Raw genomic sequence first — 24,652 nt, 5'->3', positions numbered from 1 at the left:
AAAGGATTTTAAAATTGGCTCATAAAACAAAATCTAACTCTATGCTGCTTTTAACAGACACATTAAAATGCAGTGATTCATATAGCTGGAAAATAAGAAAATGCATAAAGATTTTCCCGACAAATGAAACAAAGAGAAAACAGAATTTGCAGTTCTGATATCAAAGTAGACTTCAACCTAAAGAGCATTAAATGAAACAGAAAAGGTATACTTCATAATGTTAAAAGCCACCTTCCAAAATGCAGATAGCTGTTGAGCCTATTTGTCAAACAAATAATAAATATCTATATTAAACAAAAACTGGGGCGGATGCAATGATAATTAGGAACGTGCTGATAAGAGAAGAAGACACTTCATTCTCACATGAGACAGGCAAGTAAACAAAACTTATTTGGAGTGTAAAATCCTTAAAAGACATAAAGTATATCTTTTTAATATATATAGAACACTACACTGTAAAAATACAGAGTACACCTGCTTTCCAAACACACATGGAACTTTCATGAAAATGGATCATCCATTACCCATTCTTCTTTATACATTGTCCTGTAGCCACATTTTGATTGCTTAAAGCTTATCTTTTAGTAGATACCTTGGAATCAATAGCTGTCTTTATAAATCAATTTTTAATAAAATATCTTCTCCCATTGCATATCAAGACAATGGTTTTGATACACATTAGTACTTTTAACAAATATTCTCAGTTATTTGTACACATATAAAAGACAACAAAATAAGAATAAGAATAATCATTATTTGAAAATATAGTAGCAGTAATATGACAAATATTGTGAGATCAACTGATGCATTGGATCAAAATATCTTTATATATTTTTATGAAAATAATACAGAATTGTAAGATATTTATACAAATTATTCTAATATAACATGTTATGAGGTAGGGGCTTTGTGGTAAAAAAAAATAACTCTGGTTTAAATCTTAGTTGTTTCATAAGAATCCACATTTGAAATGTGATTTCAAAATAAGAGACTCATTTTCTATACTCATAGAAATAAAGTTTCTATCCTGGTCTTTTTCTTAGTACATGGTGTAAATGGCATTGAAGACTGTTGTGATAGTTTTCTAAATATAATGAGCTAAAATTCACCCAAAAGACTATGGTACCAAAGCGGAGTAGTCAGAAATAGAACACTCTATGAAGGTGATAGACTGTGGCATGCAGGGTTCTTCAGTGTGGAAAACAGAGGTAACTTTAGCTAGATTAAGTAGGAGGAATTTATTTCCAGGTATTAGTAACATATCTTTGTAAAGGGTGAAATAAGATTAAACTGGAACTTCTTAGAGATATTCTCAGAATCATTGCATAACTAACCTGAAAAAGCAGCAAGATTTCTACCACTGACATAAGAGGTAAGCTTTACCTTTCCCAAAAAATGGAGTCATCCATTTTCAGATTTATACGGATGTGTCTTTTTATTGACAAAACCTGTCTGTGTCTGTGTCCTGGCAGCAAAGAACTCTTGGAAGTGTGAGTTTGGTAAGTTTATTTGGTAGCTATGTTCATATCAAAACATTTAAATAACTGAAAATGGTTTCTTCTGGAGTTTGAAACATGACGGTGTAGTTTAGCCCGGGATATTGTGTTTTATTGTTGTTGCTTGTTTCCTTTAGGCCCTAAAGTACTCTGTCTTTTAAAGCTGTATATAAGCAATACTTTTGTAAAAATTAAAATTTTTTAAAAATCCATAGAGAGCTACATAATTTTGTTAAAGTGTGAGTTTGCAGTGAGTTTGTGTGAAAGCACATTGAAAATGTAGCATCTCCACACTGCGGAGCATGATCAGAATATAGAAAAGGTAGTCAAAACTTTTGGGACTGTTACAAATAACAGTAGTCAACTGTATAGGGAAACACTATCATTGCTAGTTTAAATTCTGCCCGAGAGCAATGATGCTCCATATTGCAAGGAAAACATCTGTTCATTTTTGATGTGTATAAATCATATGATGAAGGCAATCCAATCAGTTGAATGCCATTACAGTTTTGAATTACACAATTGATTGCTCTGAATTTCTTCAGGCCATGCAATCATTTAATAATTTGACTTCCCAAATAATTTTCCTTGAGCAAAGAATGTTCATGTCAATTTAAGATGGTCCTGTAACTTAAATTATTGATATAAATCAATACCTTGGTACTTTGGTTTACACACTCCAAAGTCTTTCAGTTTCTATTAAGTTCATATAGCATCATTACTCTCATTATGGTCCTGAGAATGCTTCTGGGGTATTAAATCATTAGGAAAATACTATCCTGAGTTATTTCATTAGAAAGTTATTGATCTTGTTTGATGATAAATTGTTACTCCTCTCAAAGTTTGAAAGTCCTACCATCCCGACAAATTAGACTGCTTTCTGCAGTTTTTGTTGTTTGCATCAACATTTTGTCTCGGTGCATTTTTTGCATTGTTTCATTTTTTAAATTTTATCTATATCATTCATATTGAATTTAAAAAATTACAATAGCAAAACATTTATTTTAGAAAGATTTTTGATGTCCTATTGAACAAAAAATTCTATAAAACTCATTATGCTACTTATGCAAACTTCCCTTTGTAGATGTTTGAGTAATTTAAAAATTAATTAAAAGTAAAAATGATTTTTTTTTGCAATTTCAGCTTTTATCATAGATTAAGGGGTACTCATGTAGGTTTGTTACATGGATATACCATGTGATGCTGAAGCTTGGGGTTCCAACTATGCCATCATCCAAGCAGTAAACACAGTGCCCAATATGTTGTTCTCAGCCCACACTCCCAGTGTCTGTGTTTTCGTCTTTACATTCATGTGTATTCAATGTTTAGGTCCCACTTTAAGTGAGAACATGTTATATTTGGTTTTCTGTTCTTATATTAGTTTACTTAGGGTAATGGCCTCCAGCTTCATCCATATTACTGCAAAGGGCATGGTGTAACTTTCTTTCTATGGCTATGTATCCCATGGAGTATAACTGTTACAGAAAATATCCCTGTTCTGGACACAGTGTCTGTTATTTAATAAGTGTTCAGTGAACCTCTATGGATAAGTGAAGGAAGAATGGTGAGGTAACTTTTTCCTCTCTGCTCCCCAGTTTTTTTTTTCCTGGTGTTGACATTGCCTTTTACCTTTACCATAATTGTTATTAGCTTAGCCTATTTTGTAGCAAACATATTTTGTATAAGTTGAACTACTAGAGACAGTTGATGCAAATGCAAATTTCAACTTTATGTATCATATTGAGGGAAACTTTCTCATTTAAACCCATAATGAATAAACCCAAAGGTTTTTATCAAAAATAATTCAGTTCTGGCCTTAATATTTTGAGTCCTTTCATAAGCATGTTATTAAACATTTTCAATCATCCCCTGCATAGTCATTTCATCTTTCTACCATAGTTCACAGTCCAGAAATTGCTGCTATTTATATCTTTCCTCCCCTTTAGAAGCACTACAAACAAAAATATTGTATGAAAATCATAAATAAGAAGGAAGTCATTACCATTGACTTTAACTATAGCAAAAATTTGAGTTTGTTCTCACGCACACACACACTTATATGCACATACCGAACCCTGAGGATAGTTGGACTAAAGACGTTTCATTTAAGACAATTCCGCTTTCTCCAATGATATGCTAATGAACCAAGTAAGTCGTTCTAAGTCATTGATATCACATCATTCAGCACACAATTTCCAAAAACAAGTTAATGAACCCGTTTTGGAAAATCATTTAGAAGAAAGACAGTGTAACACATACCAATGAAGCCAGTTCATTTGCTTGCTAAAATAGACTCTGTCTTGAGTCCTTTCTAAACTAAAGCTAGCTTGACTTTGGCTGTCATCAGAAATAGTAGAAAAATAAAAATGATTTGCATTCCCAGGCTGAAGAAGTTAGCCAAGATTTTGTTTCATTAGGTACCATTATTTCTGATACTTACCAAAAATACTTAAATTGGTATAAGGTAATTAAATTAGTATAAGTAAAGGAGCTCACTTTAAGCATGCTCTTTGTAAATTATTGTATTGTATGGATAATTTAAGTAATGATTTTTTGAAAAGCGAGAAAGAAGACATCTGCTTCTTTTATCAGTCAGAGTCCACTTTAGATTTATATAACTTTCCAAATAATTACTGCTTTAAGGTAACTAGAGTAGCACAATACTGTCTCAGTTTTTTACTATCACTTTTTATCTTGCTCTTATTTTAAAAATAGACAGCAATTTTTGGCTTGATTTCCTTAGTAGGACCAATTATTGATTGTATTTTTACTATTTTACTAGATGTTACTTTCACTTTAATCATTAAGCCTGTGCTTAACAAAATTTCATCACCAGAGTGTAATGTTTGGAGCTAAAGAATGTAGATCTATATAGGATATTAAGTAACGTGTCACTTCATTGTATCCCTGTTACTAAGTGACTATAGAATGATTTTTAGAAGTATAACAAATTGTGTACTGTCTGAAGATATGTTTTTATTGATGTTTTGCTTTAGAGATTGTATGAATCTTTGGACATTTCTTAGATTGATTTGTTAATATTATTATGCTCAAGTAATTAATGTCACAATTCAACAAGCATTTTATCCAAATTGCATAAATTGATTTCAAGAGATAATTGGAATTCTGTGGCTCCAATTGATATAGTGTTTACTTGAGTGTCTTATTCTATGAATAGAGGTAATTAAATCATGTAGCTCTCTATGGATTTTTTAAAAATTTTTATTTTTATGAAAGTATTGCTTATATGTAGCTTTAGAAGGCAGAGTACTTTAGGGCCTAAAGGAAACAAACAAACAATAAAACACAATATCCTAGGCTAAACTACACGGTCACGTTGCAAACTCCAGAAGAAACCATTTTCAGTTATTTAAATATTTTGATATGAACACAGCTACCAAATAAACTTACCAAATAAGTTTACAATGCTATTTCTTTATTTTACCCTATATAAATGACCTACTGTATTCTGCTATTGAAGGGTTAAATTCCCTTAAATTTCTTGCTGAAAAAAGATGGCTGGAGAGAAGTTTTTGAAATATTGAAAATCAGAAAACAAATCTCAAAACATTCTGTCTTCCTACTTGATTGGTAGGGTGGCTGGATTTAGACTTTTCAATCACAAATACAGTTTTCTTAGATTTTTAAAAGGTATTACTCATTAGACTTTCAGCTTTTTTGCTGCTATGAAGAATTCTGATGTCATTTTCATTCTAGTCCTTCATATACAAAGTTGAATTATTTTACTCTTACTTTGGAATATTTGGAGATTTTTTAAAAATCCGTCTTATTTTGCTATCTCACAAATGGTGTGTTCTTTGTGTGTATGTGTGTTTCCTCATTTATTGCTCTGAATATTTGACCCACATTTTAATGTAAAAACCTATTTTCTCTAATTCTGGAATTCTATCTTTATGTAATTATACTCTCCAATTTTCTCTTTATTCCCTTTCTGTAACTTATGTTGGTTGACCTAGCTGTATTATCTAATTAATTATTATTTTTCTCTTATTTTCTAAATGTCTTTTGCTATTTTTAATGTAATATTTTACTCAAATTCATTTAAAAAAGTTTTGATTCAATAATTTTTTTACATTTCCAAATACCTTTTATTATCTTAATCTTTAAAAACAAGCTGTTCTTGTATTAGTGCAGGATATATTTTTTCAAATCCACTAACCATCTATTTTTATTGCTATTGATTTATTATCTCTTTGTATTTTACATTTTTGTGTTTTTCCCTTTTATGTTAGAAGTTTTGTTAAGTATATCTTGACCTTTTGTTTACTGAGGTGTCTCCAGTTACTAAAACAGTGCTTGGATCAACGAATATCTGGTGAATGAATAAATGGATGAATATTTGGCAATCTTTCTTATTTCAAAAGGAGATACTGAAAATCTTAACTAATTCCTATGAGCATGAGATGACCCTGTCAACATCTCAGTTTTGCTGTGGAGTGATCAAAAAGAGAGAGAGCTGGGCTACTTGGTTTGATGACCCCCAAACATAATCCTCTGTGCACTTTTGTTGGGGGAGCCTGTTCTCAAAAGGGGTCTCTTAATCTCTGATTTAATGGGAGTGGGGGTAGGTAATTCTGCCTCCTAGAATCTATAACCCTGAGTGAAGACAATATGGTAAAGGGTCTTACTTCCTATTATTCAGACTTTTACTTTCAGTATTTTTAGGATGGTGACTCAACCCTGATGTGCTGTACAGAATGCCTTTCCCTAAATATAGTATCTCTGGTTCATTTTCTTCAGGGAGTAAAATTCCACTGCCTGTTGGGCTGCAGTGAGGTAGTCTTCACTACAAGTTGGGTGAGAGGGAGATATAGTAATTACAGTGCTTATTACTTCCACTTTCAACTAATCCTCATACAAATTTCAGTGCCACTTTTCAACCTAGCCTCATAGCAGGCTGCAAGATTTAGCATAAAAATTAGAGGATGCTCAGTCCTATGTGAATTTCAGATAGATTGATTGTGTTTCAGTGTAAGTACAACCCATGCAATTATAGTATACTAAAAAAATGTTCTTTGATTTTTAAATGTAATTGTTTGTCTTCTCTTTTACCTGGCAACCCTACAAGAGGCTCTAGTTGCCTGCAGTTTCAATCTTTCCTTGATTGTTTTTGTGATGCATTGAATTAAATTTGATTAGCTATCTCTTAACACAGCATCTGGATTTCAGCTTTTTCCACTATGCAAATGGTAGTATAGTCATTCATACTCTTTCCATCTTCTAAAATATTGTTGATGTATTTCACCTGCTTTCTTTTCCTCTGTGTTTTCTATATGTTACAGAATATATATCTTCTTATTTATTTACTGTCTTTTTGTTGGAATTTTTGGAGAGAGTGATGACAAAATAATGTTTCATATGAAAACATGAACTGGCAGTCTTTGTAATTATTATTGTTGTTATTATTACTGTTATTTTTTCAGATGGAGTCTTGCTCTGTCACCCAGGCTGGAGTGCAGTAGTGTAATCTAGGCTCACTACAACCTCTGCCTCCCAGGTTCAAGTGATTCTCCTGCCTCAGCCTCCCAAGTAGCTGGGACTACAGGCACATGCCACCAAGCCCGGCTAATTGTTTTGTATTTTTTAATAAAGATGGGGTTTCACCCTGTTAGCCAGGATGTTCTCGATCTCCTGACCTTGTGATCTGCCCACCTCAGTCTCTCAGAGTGTAGGGATTACAGGCATGAGCCACCACCCCTGGCTGTAATTATTTTTAAAATGTGAGATTTTGTTTCTAAGATGTTCCTTCCATACCATTTTGCATTCTCTGGAATAGCTGCCTAATAGTAAATGAATAAAGAAAACTAACATTTTACAGTGTTAAGGTTTTTCTTTAATGCATACTGTAAAATAATTACAGCCTATGGAAAGCTTTCATTCATATCCAATTAAACTATTTGAAGTAAATAATTAAATACTTACAATTGATGAAGTTGTTTAAGTGAGTTTGATATGGATCACAAAATTACATGGTATATATGCGAGGATAATATAGTTTTCATGTGTATGCTGCTTGTCACACAAATAAGGATGCAATCAATAGTTTCAAACTTGAAGTCATGATGGATTTCACATGCCAAAAAGATCTTAACAACAGAATTAGTTTCTCACATATTTGCACCTAATAAACTCAAATATACCTAAGCATTTTTAGTAAATTAAATGGAAAGATAGTTTTATTTGCCTCAAGGAGACATTACAGTACATGCTGCAAAAGATAAATGACAGGACTTGAAACACAGCATAAGACTGAGCATTTGTCAAATCAAAATTGAAGGCAACAGACAGTAAATTGGATTTTCTGTCACAATAACATGTAGTTCACTTTCTGTCAATGTAACAAATATTATAGTATGTACTTTATAACATCACATGTTTTATTTGTTTTTGCTGCTGGAATTTTAAAAATAAGGTGGGTCTCTATTGTTGTTGTACCACAATTCACTGTTAAGCATTCCAAATTTGTTTCTTAAGGATATGTTTTTCCCACAGAAAATATTAGCCATCAACCATCATCTCAAATGCAGAATAAATAGCACTATCAGCACTCAATTCAGGTTCAAAGGATACTGAATTATGTGATGTTGAGCCTGCTAGGGGTACTAATCATCTCTCCGAGACCAACTGTTCTCAGCTTCAAAGATGGATGCAATTTGAGTATATTATTATATAATTTTTTTCTGCAGACTCTAAAGAATAAATTTAAAAATAAGGAAATGAATAACAGCCATTTAAATCAAATCACAGAATGTATCTTGTAAGGCTGATACAAGGCTTTAACACTTTCATAAAAAAATCCATACAGTTAAATTAAAATGCATTTTCCTCAGAAATTTTATAATATATATACAATTTTTTGTGTGTTTTTGATAAAGAGATGCTAACTGCTTTCTGATCAGTGATGGAAAACATCTAATAATTCTCAGCACTTCTAGGAAGAAAAAAATGCAGTTTTCCAGGGATAGTGTTCTGAAGCTATTGTGAGGTATTTGATATGAAAAACTATAAAAAATGAAATCAGAAATGCCAAATGTGGGTGAAGGGGAGAAGAAAAGCAAAGCACACTGCCATGTGTGTACCTACGCAACTGTCTCGCATGCTCTGCTCATGTACCCCAAAACCTATAATCAAATAAAAAATTAAAAAAGATTATAATGAAACTGAAAAAAAAAATGAAATCATTCCAGTGGCAAAAACTAGAAGCACAATTTGTATGGGTTATTTGTGTTTTTATTTTTATTTGTTTTATTTATTTTCAAGTTTACAATCATGCAAAGGCATCATCCAGAGAAACTGCACATTGAGAACAATCATTCTGCTTTTAATTTTCAGTCCAGTAATCAATAAATTCCATGAGATGTTTGACACTTTACTGTAAGACAGACTTTGTGGTAGATGACGTTGTCCAACAGTAGGCTAATGTGAGTGTTCTGAGCATGTTTAATGTAGTCTGGGCTAACAGTAATGTGCGGGAGGTTAGGCGTGTTAAATGACTTTTACACTTTCAGCTTACGAAGACTTTCTCAGAACATAACCCCATTGTAAGTTGAGCAGCATCTGTACTTTTAACATCATGTGAATTCAAAATAAGCATCATTTATTTGTTGAGCTTCTCCTATACTTTCAAGTCTAAACCATCTGCTAGTCATTTAGTATCATTTTATGTAACGCATATGATGCTCACTTTTCCGCACACATGATAGATAAGTTTTACAGCCATTTTGCAGACCAGAACAAAGTTTGAGAGGTTAATTAGCATATCAATGTTCAGCCATTAATAAGTGCCACAGAAGGAGTTTGAGGCCATGGCAGACTGGCTTGAAATGCATGCTTCTCTACTGCAGTATATCAAGTCACATGTAGAATATGGTTCAATCAATCAATCATCTATTCTTTTAGTTTTAAAATGGACAAACATCTATAAGTATTTAAATATTCACCTGCTACAAAATTAATAAGAATGTTTTTGTATTTATCTGAAAGCCTTTTAGATAGTGTTTATCATGTTGGTAATATTGAGATGTTTTAAATAACCCTGAAAATAATAAATTTATCCATTAATTGAAGAGCTAATCTTAACATGGAAGAAGCAGATAAATATTAGATAGATAGATAGATAGACAGATAGATAGATAGACAAACAGCTAGAAAGATACAGAGTAAGATAAGATTTTGGAGTGACTATGATGACTCAGGAGACAAATATTTTCATGAAATAAAATTGCCCGTATGGTGCCTCTTCCAGAGATGCTAAACGAAGTCTTAAAGTATTTTACAGGATTCATTACTTGTAACATTACTTTTGAATATGGCATCATTTTGTGACCAACTAAGAGGAGACACAGATTTAATTAGGGTAATATTGAATACTTATTAGATTCCAAGCATGATCTTAGGAATAGAAAGATAAAACAAAAACCAAACAACATAAGCCGTTCCTTCATGAAGATTTCAGTTTAGCGGGGGAGGAATACAAAAAGCAAATAACGATGTAAATAACAATTGAGTCACAATTTTTATAAGGGCTATGGAGGAAAGCTGACATTTTAAGTAAAGGTGATGGGAAGAGATATTTTGAATTAAGGAGGCAAAAGCTATCTTGAGGATTGACACTAAGTATACAACTAGAAGAGTACAGAGTTACGGAGACCAGAAAGAGCATTCTGAGCAGAGGAAACTGTGAGAAAGTTACTGAGACAGAAGACAAGGAAAAGTAAGTGTGGGGGGAGTATAAGCATCAAAAGGGAGTATGCTAAGAAATAAGACTGCTCAGGTAGAAAAATGTCAAATCCAGCAAGGCCTAGAATTTACATATGCACAAACTTTCCTCCTCTTCTACCTACCATTTGCAAAATATTATTCTGAGCACTAGAAATATAACATTGTTTATAAAAGAGTCACTGTCTTCATGAAGCTTCTATTCCAGTGGAAGGAAAAAGGTACCCAATAAAATTATCTCTCTCATAATCAAACAAGATTGGAGCAGTAAATAATAGGCAACTTCATAGATGAAGCCAAGTGTGACATTTAGATATTTACAGGAATTTTGAATATTATTCCAATTCTGATGAGAAAACTTTAGATGGTTGAGTTTAGAAAACTCATATGATGTAATTAAAAATTTAGGTTAATTGCTAACTTAAAAAAAACATCTAGGGGCTAGGGTTAAAGCAAAGAGAGTAACCATGAGGTTCTTTTAATTGTGGAGAGAGGGGCAATGTTGGATTGGTCTATTAGAACACTGGAGAAAGTTAAGTGATCAGAAATTGATGGACTCAGGATATATATTTTTAATGAAACCTGATGGAATTTTATTATAAATTAAATGTGGAGTAGGGCAGAATATTTAAATATTAAAATAATTTGGCTGTGATTGGGAATATCAAATTATGGCTGTAATTATGAATGTATTTGTGATTATTATTTTATTTTAGAGGAGCACTAATAAACATGTCTGGTAGCTAGTGAGAAGAATTCCCATAGAAAATTAAAATATATAATTTCAAGAAAAGAAGGGAGATAATTGTATGTAACAGCAGAATCATTGATAAAGTGGGACAACCCATTACAAATTGATGAGTTAATTTTAAATAATGGCAAGATAGTTCATCTTTTTTTTAATTCAAGAGAGGCAGAATGCATATGTGTATGTGCATACCAATAGTAGGAGGATGCAAAGGTAAAATATTGATTATTTGATCTCTTTTTGAATTTCTAAGCAAGGTCATCAGCTGAAAAATGGGTGCAAGTGGTGCTAGAAGTTGAAAGCAAGAAACAATATGAAAACCATGGTTTGGTATAGGGGAGAGTAAATTTGCTAGTAGCACAATATAAAATTTCTATTAAAATATCAGGAATTTTTTCTGAGCTAACAGCAAAACATCTATTTCCCATCTAAGCTTAAATTCATATTTTAATTCTAAAACTGCTATACCAATATGTAACAGTAGTTACATGGAGCCACTGAGGATATAAAATGTAACTATTTTGTGTTATATGCTTTTGTATCTGTGTGTGTGTGTGCGCACATTTGCACACTGTTTTACAGACAGAGAGGATTCGGTTATCAGGAACATTGTATTCATATTGCATTATATTCATGTTATTTATGGGAGATTATTGTGAATTAGGGTAAAATTTTAGAAACAACATGTGAGGAGATCAGTGATTTAGAAATCCAAAACACACACATCCACACACAGGCACTAGAAAGGAAGAAAAACTGACATTGATACATTTATTGAGTGCCTTACAATGTGTAGGGTGCTTTAAGTAGCATGTTCCATTTATAGTCACAACTCTTGAAATAAGCATTGTTATTCCCCTTTTTTAAAAGGATGTAAAAACTGAAGCTAATTAAGGAGCATAGTGCCAAGAAAGCAGCAAGTCCGACAGTCAAAACCAGTTTTGTCTTCTTTCAAAGACTGAATGCTTTTTAACTATTATACAAAGCAAAATTATTTTCCATAAAAAAGAGTTAAGGATTTTTAGAAGGGAAAGTTTTCTGGAAACAAGCCTCTCCTAAATTCCAGGGTACCTCATAAATCAAGTACATAGGTCTCACTTGGGAGCTCCAAAGTTTTTCCTGTATTACCTAATCCCATGTTTTCCTGTGACCTCTATTATAGAGTTAACAAAATGCAAAATCCTTAGAAATAACATCAGCAAGTTGGAGGAATAAAAATTTTCCCACTTTTATCCCTCCAACAACAGTATTTTAGCAGTAAACCAGAGACAAATGTGTCTTTGTGAGAGCTTTGGTATCCAGATAAGAGGCTGAAAAAACCCTGGTGAAGCCCAAGACCAAATAAAATTGTTTTGAGAAGGTAGGTCAGTGTCTAGGTGCCAGGCTTACTGGCTGTAGTCCCAGCTACAGACCCAGAAACAACCATGTGTCCCTGTGGACTTGGTTACAGTCCCATTTGGACTTGTCCTGCCACCAACACCATCTATCCCAGCATCTAGAAGGAGCCGCACCTGGCCATGCCTCTGGCATAAGACCTACTGACCTCAGGACCAGCTGTAGACCCTGATCAGCCTGTGATGTGGCTCAGACTCTCATAGAAGTTCAGAAACATACATGTTTCTTGGCCATGCATGGACCAATGAAATACAAGCCTACCTTTTTCCATGAAGACAGGCAACTGACCTTGGTCCAGCTGCATATCCTAAAATGAGCCTGTTACTGAGTTCTGGCCCCTCTCAGACATGGTCAAGGGGCAGTCCTGCCTGCCCAGCAACTTAGTGGGAGACATGCCTGTTTGTGTTATCAAAGGTAGGCTACCAGCCTCAGTATGACTGTAGATCCTGAAGTGACAACATGACTTAGTTTTAGCTTCAATCACCTATACCACCAGAACAGTCTCACTTGCCCAGTGGGAGATTTCCCAGGACCTGCTGGAGGCTACACTTGCCCATAGACTTGATAATAAACCCTACCATCTGTGAATCCAATTGCAGATCATGAGGTAAACCCTTGTCCAGTACCAGAACCACTGACCAAGATAAATGAGACACTCCTGTCTGTCTGAAGACCAGACAGAATCCACACTCACCCAAGCACCTGGTAACATGTGAACCATGGACCCCATTGCAGACCAAGGAGCAGCTATATGACTTGGTTTCAATGCTTAATTGACTGCAATCCTTAGGGACACAGTAGGAGGTTATTTATTGCCTGCTGACAGCAGTCTGTAAAAAGTAGAAGAGGTGATTGTTCCTTTTAATGCATAGACATTAGTACAAGGCTACATAGATCATAAAGAACTGGGCAAACAAGACACCACCAATGGAAATTAACAAGGCTTCAATAAATGATCCCAAAGAAATTAATATCTATAAATTTCCAGAGAAATTATTAAAAATAATCATCCAAAGGAAGGTCAAGAAGATGTAAGAGAACACATGTAGACAACTAAATAAAACCTCAAAGATAATATATGGACAAAATGAGAAGCTTAATAAACATTTAGAAACCATAAAAAAGGATTGTCAGATGTCCTGAAGCGGAAGAATATAATAACAGAACTGAAAAATTCAGTAAAGAGCTTTGACAGCAGACTCAATCATGCAGAAGAATAGCTGGCAAACTTGAAAACAGTTGACTAGGGATTGCCAAGTTAGAAGAAAAAAAAAATATTAAAGTGTAAAGAAACCATATAGGACCAATGGTATACCATTATACAAAAAAAAAAGTATACACATTATTGGAATTTCAGAGAAGAGAGAAGCAGGGAGGGGGAAAGACTACGACTTTCCAAATTTGGGGAGGGATATAACATACAGACTCACAAATCTCAAGGGATCTCAGGCAATAGCAATACAAACATCACCAGAGTATAAATTATCAACAAATTGTCAAAAGTGAACGATAAAGAGAATCTTTAAAGCAGCAAGAGAAAAGAGTGTGGTCACATACAAATTAACTGCTGTCACATAAGGCTACTGGTGGACTTCTCAGCAGACAGCTGGCCAGCAAGGAGGGAGTGGAATTATATATTCAAAGTATTTAAATTAAAAAAAAAACCTGTTGACTAAGATTACTACACCCAATAATTATATCTTTTCGAAATTAAAAAGAGGTTAAAAAAAAATCCCAGTGAAACAAAATCTGAGGAAGCTAATTACAGCTAGATCAGCCTTACCAAAATATGCTAAAGGGAGTTCTTCAAGTTAAAATAAAAGAATAGTAAGTATTAACATGAACATATAAGAAAATATAAAGCTTGATGTTAAAGGTAGATATAGAGTTAAATTCAGATTACTATTACAATGGTAGTAAGTAAATTATTTTAATTATAGTATAAAAGTTAGAAAAATTTATTAAAAATAACTATAGGTACAATAATTAGTTAATAGATACATAATTTTAAAAGATATAAATGGTAACAATAATAGCATATATGTGGTAGGGACAAGTACAAGTGAAGTTTTTGTATGTGATTAAACTTATGTTGTTATCAGCTTAAAACAGACTATTATGTTAGAATGGCAATCATTAAAAAATCTGGAGACAACAGATGCTGGAGAGGATGTGGAGAAATAGAAACACTTTTACACTGTTGGTGGGAGTGTAAATTAGTTCAACCATTATGGAAGACAGTGTGGTGATTCCTCAAGGACCTAGAAATAGAAATTCCATTTTACCCAGCAATCCCATTACAGGGTATTTATCCAAGGGATTATAAATTATTTTATTATAAGGACCCATGCACACGAATGTTCATTGCAGCACTGTTTACAATAGCAAAGACGTGGGAGCAACCAAAATGCCCATCAATGATAGACTGGACTGGGAAAATGTGGCACATATACACCATAGAATACTATGCAGCCATAAAAAATTATGAGTTCATGTCCTTTGTAGGGGCATGGATGAACCTTGAAAACCATCATTCTCAGCAAACTGACACAAGAACAGAAAATCAAACACTGCATGTTCTTACTCATAGGCAGGTGTTGAACAATGAGAACACATGGACACAGGGAGGGGAGCATCACACACTGGGGTCTGTGGGGGGGAACAGGGGAGGGAGAGTGGAGGGTGGAAAGTTGGGGAGGGATAACATGGGGAGAAATGCCAGATATAGGTGATGGGGAGGAAGGCAAGAAACCACATTGCCATGTATGTACCTATGCAACAATCTTGCATGTTCTTCACATGTACCCCAAAACCAAAAACACAATTAAATATATATATATTGTATATGTATATAAATATATGTATATATATATATGTATATATATATATGTATACAGTAGACTATTACTATAAGATTTTTTTTCATGTAAGCTTCATGGTAACCATGAAGAAAAAACTTTTCAGTATATACACAGAAGATAAATAGAAAAAAATTTAAATATACAAACAAAAATGCAAGTAAATAACACAGAAAGCAAGAGAGAAAGAAAGGAACAAAGAACTACAAAATAGTTAAAAAAAAACGTAAATTGAATAAATTTTTCAATCAAAAGGTACAGAGTATCTGAATGGGTAAAATTCAAAATAAACATGAAAGAATAATATACTCCACCCAAGAGCTTGTTTTAGCATTAAAGGCACACATGAGACTGAAAGCAAAGGAAATTAAAAATATATTTTATGCAAATAGAAACAAATAGAGAGCAGGAATAGTTATATCAGACAAAATGAACTTAAGTCAAAAACTGTAGAAACAGACAAAAGAAGTCATTTTGCAATAATTAGGATTCAATCCATCAAAAAGATTTAACAGTTGTAAATCTGCAATAACCTGATATCAGAAAACTTAAACATATCAAGTAAATATTGGTAGAACACAAGGGAGGGATATATAAGAATAAAATAACAGCAGGTGACATCCATATTCCAATTTTAGCTATGAATAGATCATGGAGATAGAAAAGCAATAAGAAAACTTTGGACATGAATTACACTTTAGATAAATAGACCTTACAGACATATATATGATATTACATATAACAGCAACAGAATACACATTCTTCTCTAGCTTGCATAGAGAATTCTCAAGGATAGATCACATTTTAGGCCACAAAACAAGTTTGAATATATTGTCAAAGATTAAAATTACATCAAATTTCTTTTTTGATCATACTGTTATAAAAATAGAAATAAATACCTTGAGGAAAATTGGAAATTTCACAAATATGTGAAATTTACAAATCATCCTGAACATGACTATACAAGAAAATATAAAACTCACTGTTAAGGTAAATATGAACTCAAAGAAATACAATATGACAAAGAAAAATAAAAAAATAAATTAAATATATCTTTAAATAAACACAAATATAGAGACAACATATCAAAATTTATCGGATGGAGCAAAAGTATTTCCCAAAGTTTTTAGCAATAAATGCCTATATGGAGAAATAAGAAAGACCTCAAATAAACATCCTAACTTTATGCCTCAAGAAATCGAAAAAACAAATAGCACAAAGCAGAAGAAAGTAATGATTATAGAAGATTACAGAAGAAAATAATAATATCGTAGCAGAATAAATGAAATATAGACCCACAAAGACAATTTTTAAAAATCAATAAAACTGAGAGTTGTTTTTTGAAAAGATACAAAAAAATAAACCTGTAGATGGACACTCAAATAATATCATAAGTGAAAGAGGAGACATCACTGATACAAAAGAAATACAAATGTTCAAAAACTACTATGTATAATTATATGCCAAAAATTTAATATACTAGAAGAAATATACTAAGAAATTCTTAGTAACATACAACTTACCAAGATGAAATCACAAAGAAACAGAAAACCTGAACAGCAGAATAAACAGTAAAGCAATTGAAGCAGTTATTAAAAACCTCTTAACAAAGACAAGTCAATCACCAACGGGCTTAGCAGGTGAATTTTACCAAGCATTTAAAGAAGATTGAATGCCAGTTCCTCTCAAACACTTCAAAAAAATGGAAAAAAAAATCCAAACTCATTAGATGAGACTAGAACTACCCTGATACATGCATCCGAAAATGAAAACATCAGAAAAAAGAAAAATATGCAGGGCAATATCCATGATGAACATAAATGCATAAATTGTCAACTAAATATTAGCAAATTAAATTCAATAGCATAGTAATAGGATTGTACATCATGATCAAGAAGGATTTATCCTTTCCATGCAAGAATCGTTAAACACATGCAAATTGGTACATGTGATCCACCATATTAACAGAGTCAAGGATAAAAATATAATTTATATTGAGATGCAATAAAAGCCTTTGACAACACTTATCACATCTTTATCATAAAACAACTCTCAAAAAATTAGTTATAGAATGAATTAACCTTAACTTAATAAGGGCTATATGTGACAAGCCCACAGCTTACATCATATTTATTGGTGAAAAGCTGATATATTTTTCTCCAAAATCAGGAATAATACAAGGCTGTCCACCTTACCACTTTTGTTCAACATACTACTAGATGTCCTCACCAAATTCAGTTAGACCAGAAAAAAGAAAGAAAAAGCATCTATATTATAAAGGAAGAATGATTTTGTTCTGTATTTAGACATGACATAATCTGACATATTCAAAACCCTAAATATCCAACAAAATAACTATTAGAACAAATAAATTTAGTAAAATTGCAAGACACAACATCAACAAGCAAAATTCAATAGTGTTTCTATATACTAATAACAAACTATCAGAAAAGGAAATGAGAAAAAATTTTATTTTAAAAAGCATCTAAAAGAATACAATATTTGGAAATAGATTTAACCAAGGAAGTTAACTGAAAGAAATTGAAGAAGACAAAAAACCAGAAAGCTATGTTCTTTACATGAACTGGAATAATTAACACTATTAAAATATCCATACTGCATAAAGTGATCCACAGATTCAGTGCAATCCCAACAAAATTTCAATGGCATTTTTAACAAAAATTAAAAAAAAAATCTCAAAATCCATATGGAACTACAAGAGACCCTAAATAAACAAAGCAATCTTCAGTAGGAAGGCATCACACTTCCTGATGTCAAACTACATTACAAAGTTCTAGTAATCAAAACAGCATGATACCAGCACAAAAGACAGCATATAGAACAATGGACCAGAATTGCTAGGCCAGAAATGAAACTATGAATATATGGTCAACTAATCTTTGACAAAGGTGCCAAGAATCCACAATGAAGAAATGATAGTCTTTTCAATAAATGGTAGAGGGAAAACTTGATATCCATATGCAAAAGAATAAAATTGGACTTTTATCTTTCACCATAAGCAAAATTTAAATGAATTATAAGCTTAAATGTGATGCATAAAGCCACAAAACCACTAGCAAAATAGGAGGAGGAAATTTCCTGAGACTGGTCTTGAAAATGATTTATGATATATGACACCAAAAGCAAAGGCAACAAATGCAAAAGTAAAGTGGGATTATTTCAAACCAATAAGTTTCTGCACAGTAAATGAAACAACCAACATAACAAAAATAGAACCTGTGAAATGGGAGAAAATATTTGAAAACCATGTGTCTGATAAAGGCTAAAGCTCATTTAAGAACTCAACTCAAAAGCAAAAATCCTCCACAAATAACACAATTTACAAATAGGCAAAGGATCTTAATAGACATTTTTTAGAAGAAGATATACAAATAGCTAACAGGTGTATGAAAAAGTATTCAGTCTTACCAACCATCAGGTAAATTCACATCAAACCCCAGTGAGATATCACTTCAGATATGTTAGGATGATTATTATCAGAAAAGCAATCAATAAGAAATGTTTGTGAGGATATGGAAGAAAGAGAACTCTTTAAAACTTTTATATTAGATTCAAGGAAGCTATGCAGGTTTGTTATACAGGTAAAACCTGTGTCACAGAGATGTTTTACAAATGAGAATTTTATATACTTTTGGTGAGAACGTAAATTTGTGTAGATATTATAAAAATAGTATGAAGTTACCTTAAAGTCTTAGTAAAACCTCATAAGAACCAGCAATCCCACTTCTGAGTATATATTCAAAGTATTGAAGTAAGTATCTCAAAGAGATTTTGGTATTCATGTTCATAGCAGCATTATTCACAATAGTCAAGCTATAAAGGCAATCTAAGTGTCTGTCATTGGAACAATGGATAAGGAAAATGTGAGATAAATATAAAATTAAATGTTTGTTATTCAGCCTTAAAAAAGAAAATTCTTTTGACCATTTATGACATAAATAAACCTAGAGGACACTGTACTCCATAAAATAAACCAGACATAGAAAGATAAATATTGTATCATCTCACATGTGGAGTCTAAAAAAGTCAAACTCATAGAGACAGTAAGTAAAATAACAGTTTCAAGGGATGGGAAGTGGTTGGAGGAGGGAGAAAAAAACTGGGCAGGGGAGACAATGATCAAAGGGTACAATATAAATAAGTTCAGGGGATCTAATGTACAGTATAGTAACTATAGTAAGTAATACTATCTTGCATATTTCAACTTTGCATAGAGAGTCGATATTAAGTGTTCTCACCACACACGAATAAAAAGATAACTGTGTGAGGTGATGGATATGTTAATTAACTCCATTGCTATAATAATTTCACAGTGTTTACATATATAAGGCCATTACGTTATACACCTTTAACATATACTATTTTTATTCAACAATTATACCTCAATGAAGATAGAAAAGAAAATACAAGATTTTGGAATTGTCTTCAGATACATCTGCAAAATAAATAGTATTCAGAGCATAGGAGCAAATTCTTGTTAGAACAATTCTAATCCCATGAGCATGGGCTTTTTGGGTGACTGAGTCATGAACTCGGCCAAGTCCTCACACAGAGTTCAAAACAACTGTTCTTTGAAGTGGTGGATTTTCAGAAACATTTCTTTCTTCATTTATAGGCTTTCAGAGATGAAAATCTGTTGGATGACACGCAGCTTACCCTTTCAAAGTTCCTCAAGGACCCCGGGGAATGCAGCCATCTGGAATTTGCTGTCATGCTGTGATTTCTGCAGGTTTGTTTAACTTTTAATCTCTCCAGTCACATCTTTTATTATCCACTCTGTGCATAATTTTTGCATTATATAGTCCTTTTTTAAACAGTGAGCTGAAATTGCTCAATTTAATCACAAATGTGCCTCTGAAAGACTTGATGTCTTAAAAGTTATTTCCCTCCTTTCTCATGTTGAAAAAACAATACTGTGGCTGTATCAGATTTGCTGCTCACAAATCAGTCCCATCCTCCTAAGAATGCAGCAGAAAGCAGAATTTAATGAAAGCTAGGTACTTTTAGAATTAATTAATAGCATTTAAGATAGTTTTGATTTCTCTAATTCTTTGCTATCTGTATTTTTGTGGGTGTTAAAGTCCATTTATTTTAGCTGTTTCTAATATTTCTAAACCACAGAATATTAAGACCAGAAAAAAGTTGCAGTTTACATAATTATGGACTGGACATCTACTAAAAATGAGTTTCCTAAAGATTAATTCACTACCACATTAACCTGTTTGCCTAAAATGCAATCCTTTTTCAAAATTGTTGCACATTTTCTCTCTCTTTTCTTTATACTAGCATTAAAAAAAACAATAATTTTAATTCCAAGGTCACTTTCTAGTCTCTTCAGAAAAGGATTCCCTCAGTTCCTTGCCATGACCACCACAACTTGGGGGGCTTGTACTAAGTATTTCTGCTTTACCCCTCACATGCATAGCTTTGCCTAACCCTATGTAAGTACTTGCATATTAAGTCATGGTCTTTTCAGCATCCACTTTTTTATTTGTCAAAGTCATGTATTCGATTATCTCACTATCTCATTCCTTTGTACACTAGTTCTCTCATATTTCTATTCATATCATTACAATTTTATTCCTAAGGATGGATACTCTGCTATAACACAAGCCATGAGCAGAATCCTACTCCAAGCTGAACAGAACATTCAAGGTCACCACTATACTGCATATCTGACTCAAAGCATTTCTCCTGTAATTCCTCAAGTGCAAAATGTTGCCAGCTTTTATTTATTTTAACATCCCACTCCTTCCCAGTTACTTTTGTAACTGGGGGAGTGAGCATCTCCAGCTCCCAGTTCTGAAGAGGTTCTTAGTCTAGCTAACCCAGAACAATGGGTAAAGGGACCCTGGAGGCCTGGTGAGTTTGCTGTGGAGTAAATATCATGGACCGAAAAAGTTTTGCAGAAAAGCAATTTATGAGACAGAGAGAGAGAGAGAAAGAGACAGCTCCCAAGCTGTGGGAGGAGACCCACAGAAGGAATCCAGGAGCAGCTGGAATTTTAACCCTTGAGTTATTCGCTCCCCATTCATGTTCTTGTCCAAGGAGAGGAGTTCTTTCAAAATTCCTCTGGAATGACTGATCTTTGACTCTGATACTAGATTGGCTGTTTGGTCCACAACTCTGAGTTACAGAGCCCCCTACTCCCAGAGCTTTCTGTGGATTTTTTGGGACAAAAGAGCTTCACCTGTCTTTCTCTTCCTAGCAGGTGCACAGGAAACCCAGACAAAGAACTTTACATTTGAAACTCCTGTGGTTCCCAGATGGAGGTATGGAGCCAGGAAACTCCTGCCTTTGAACCATGCCCCTCACCGACCCAGGAAGAGAAGTCCCTCATTTTGATTGGTAATTTTAACATCCACAGGCAACTGAAAAATTCTTCTAAGCAAACATACCCTAGAATAACCACAACGAGCCTTACTAAAGACTGGAATAAATAATCCTTCATGTGAAGCCATATATGGAGATCCAACAGAAACAATAGCAAATAGGGAAAAATGACCTTTCCAAATGAAAAAAGCAAGAGCCAGTGATTGAATGCATGAGCTTTCAAATAAAGATTTAAAAATAGCAATTCTAATAAAACTCAGCAAACTCTAAGGAAACAAAGAAAATCAATTCAAAACCTTAGAAAAATTTAACAAAGGAGGCTGGGCCCGGTGGCTCACACCTGTAATTCCAGCACTTTGGGAGGCTGAGGCATGTGAATCATGAGGTCAGGAGATTGAGACCATCCTAGCCAACATGGTGAAATCCCACCTCTAATAAAATACAAAAAATTAGCTGGGCATGGTGGTACGAGCTTGAAGTCCCAGCTACTGGGAGGTTGAGGAAGGGGAATAGCTTGAACCCAGAATGCAGAGGTTGCAGTGAGCCATGACAAAGCAAGACTCCATCACACACACACACACATACACACACACACACACACACACACACACACACAATAACAAAGGAACTAATATAATTTTAAAAACTAAACATAACTTCTAGAAAGGAGAAAGATATTTGTTGAACTGAAAAATGCATTAGAGGCTCTGAACAGCATAATGGATCATGCAGAAGAAACAATCAATGAGCTCTCCTGGACACCCATGGTGAAAACCCATCTCCACTAAAAATACAAAAATTAGCTGTGTTTGATGGCACGTGCCTGTAATCCCAGCTACTGGGGATGCTGAGGCAAAGGAATTGCTTGAACAAGGGAGTTAGAGGTGGCAGTGAGCCAACATCATACCACTGCACTCCAGCCTGGTGACAGAGCAAGACTCCATCAGTTAAAAAAAAAAAAAAAAAAAAAAAAAAAAACAGGAACACTCTTATGAGCTCAAAGACAGGATACTGGAAAATAGAACCAGATAAAAAAAATTTTTAAAATATGGGAAGAAACAAAATCCCCTGAAAGATACACAGAATAACCTTAAAAGAGAAAATTTAGAAGTTATTGGCATTCAAGAGGGATTTGAGGAAGATAAAAAAAAATATTCAAAGAAATATTAACAGAAAGTGTTCCAAACCTAGAGAAATCTATAAATATACAGGTATAGGAGGTCAGAGATCACCGAACAGATTTAATCCAAATGAAACTACTCCAAGGTATGTAACAATCAAAGTCTCAAAGAGGAAGGGTAAAGAGGAGATCCATAAAGTAGCAAGTTGGCAGGGGACCTAAATGAGATGAGTAAAGGTCACCTGAAGCAGACCACCCAGAGTCAAAACTCCTAAATCTGAGGAACTTAGAAGTAACTGGAGTCCTATTATCTAAGATGGCATCTGGTTCCAGATTTCTTTCCCAAATTTATAAGTAACTAGAATTACTATGCATCTCTGGAATGCATGCATGTCAAAACACATTGTGCAACCCGTGCTGTCATTAAGGCATGAAAATTTCTACAAATGTAATCACCTATGTGGCTAATACTGTCCAAATTACCTTAAGCTCCTGCTTTAATGTCCTTAAATAACCCTAAGGAAAAATTCACCATGGTACACTCAGTCCTTTCTTGCTGAGATGGCCCACTGTCCACTTCTGAAGTGTTATTTTTTCTAATAGAACTATCATTTTTCAAACCTATACTGTTAGTAAATTCTTCATCCCAAAACATGAGTTGACCACTTTCTGATGCCAGGGTTCTGACACCTTATCCAGAACAAATAACATATAAAGGAGCTTTGATTTTCCTGGAAAAAGACTTCTCAATATAAAATATATAGACCAGGAGACAATGTGGCAACATATTCAAAATGCTGAATGAAGAAAATCTGTCAACCAAGGTTACTGTATCCATCAGCTCATTCTTCAAATATGAAGAAGAGATAGTGTCTCTTGCCCAGACAAATAAAAATATAGGGTTTTTATCACTGCTAGACTTGTCTACATAGAAATTAAAGCATGTTCTTTAATCTGAAAGAAAAAAATTGCTAACATACACAAAGAAAACATTTGAAGCTTTAAAATTCAATGAAAAGGGTAAGTATAACAACAAACCGAATACTCCAATACTCTAATTGTGGTGTGTAATCCACTCATATCGCTAGTATCAATATTAAACAAATCTGACAAAAAATCATAACTACAACTTATTAAGAAATAAACAACATAAGAAGATGGTAATTAAGACAATAAAAAGTCAAAATGTGAGAAGGATTGGGTTTTAATGTAAAGTTCTTAGTCTTCCTTTTGTTTGTTCTTTTTTTCTAATCAGATTTATCTTACCATCTGCTCAAAATAATTTGCTTTATCTATAAGACTCTTTTTTCCAAGATTTGTTGTAACCACAAAGTAAAATCCCATAATAGAATAAAATTTAAAAAGCAAAAACTTAAGACGTATTGCCAGAGAAATATCACTTAATCACAAAGGAAGACAGAAATAAGAGAAGAATGGAACAGAAGAGTTACAAAACAACCGAAGAACCAGTAACAAATGGTGGATGTAAATTGTTTCCTATCAATAATAGTATCAAATGTACGTGGACTAATAGTTCCAATTAGAAGACAGAGTGGCCAAATGGATGGAAAAATAAGACCTATATACGTGTACAAGATATCCACTTCACATATGAAGACACATGTAGACTAAAAGTAAAGGAATGGAACAAAATATGCCATGCAAATGGAAGTCAAGAAAGATTAGAAGTGGCTATACTTATAACAGATAAGATAACCATGTAAAAAGAGAGGAAAAAAGGTCAGTATATAAAGATAATCAGTTCAGCAACAGGATGCAACAATTATGAATATATATGCATCCGACATGTCATATATAAAACAAACTTTAATACTAAAAAAGACATAGACTAAAATACCTAAATATTAGTGGACTTCAATATCCCACTGTAATTAATGAACAGATGATTTCAACAGAAGTTCAACAAAGTAACATGGAGTTG

At 33.3% G+C, this 24,652-nt stretch overlaps 1 long non-coding RNA gene across 2 annotated transcripts; it reads left to right on the top strand.

Moving 5' to 3' along the window:
- The first annotated feature begins 1,137 nt into the window (after positions 1-1,137).
- On the top strand, positions 1,138-24,121 carry LOC103788795 (uncharacterized). 2 transcript variants are annotated; one of them, XR_013528898.1, is made up of 3 exons: positions 1,138-1,372; positions 19,873-19,986; positions 21,469-24,121. It is a non-coding gene; the product is annotated as an uncharacterized LOC103788795 (long non-coding RNA). The 2 variants fall into 2 exon arrangements; XR_614821.5 differs by having other exon boundaries at positions 21,466-24,121.
- Positions 24,122-24,652: the final 531 nt, after the last annotated feature.

This window comes from Callithrix jacchus, chromosome 17, assembly GCF_049354715.1.
Source record: "Callithrix jacchus isolate 240 chromosome 17, calJac240_pri, whole genome shotgun sequence".
Taxonomy (NCBI): Eukaryota; Metazoa; Chordata; class Mammalia; order Primates; family Cebidae; genus Callithrix; species Callithrix jacchus.
The sequence above is the reverse complement of the archived record's forward strand: the minus strand, read 5'-3'. Positions and strand labels throughout refer to the sequence as shown.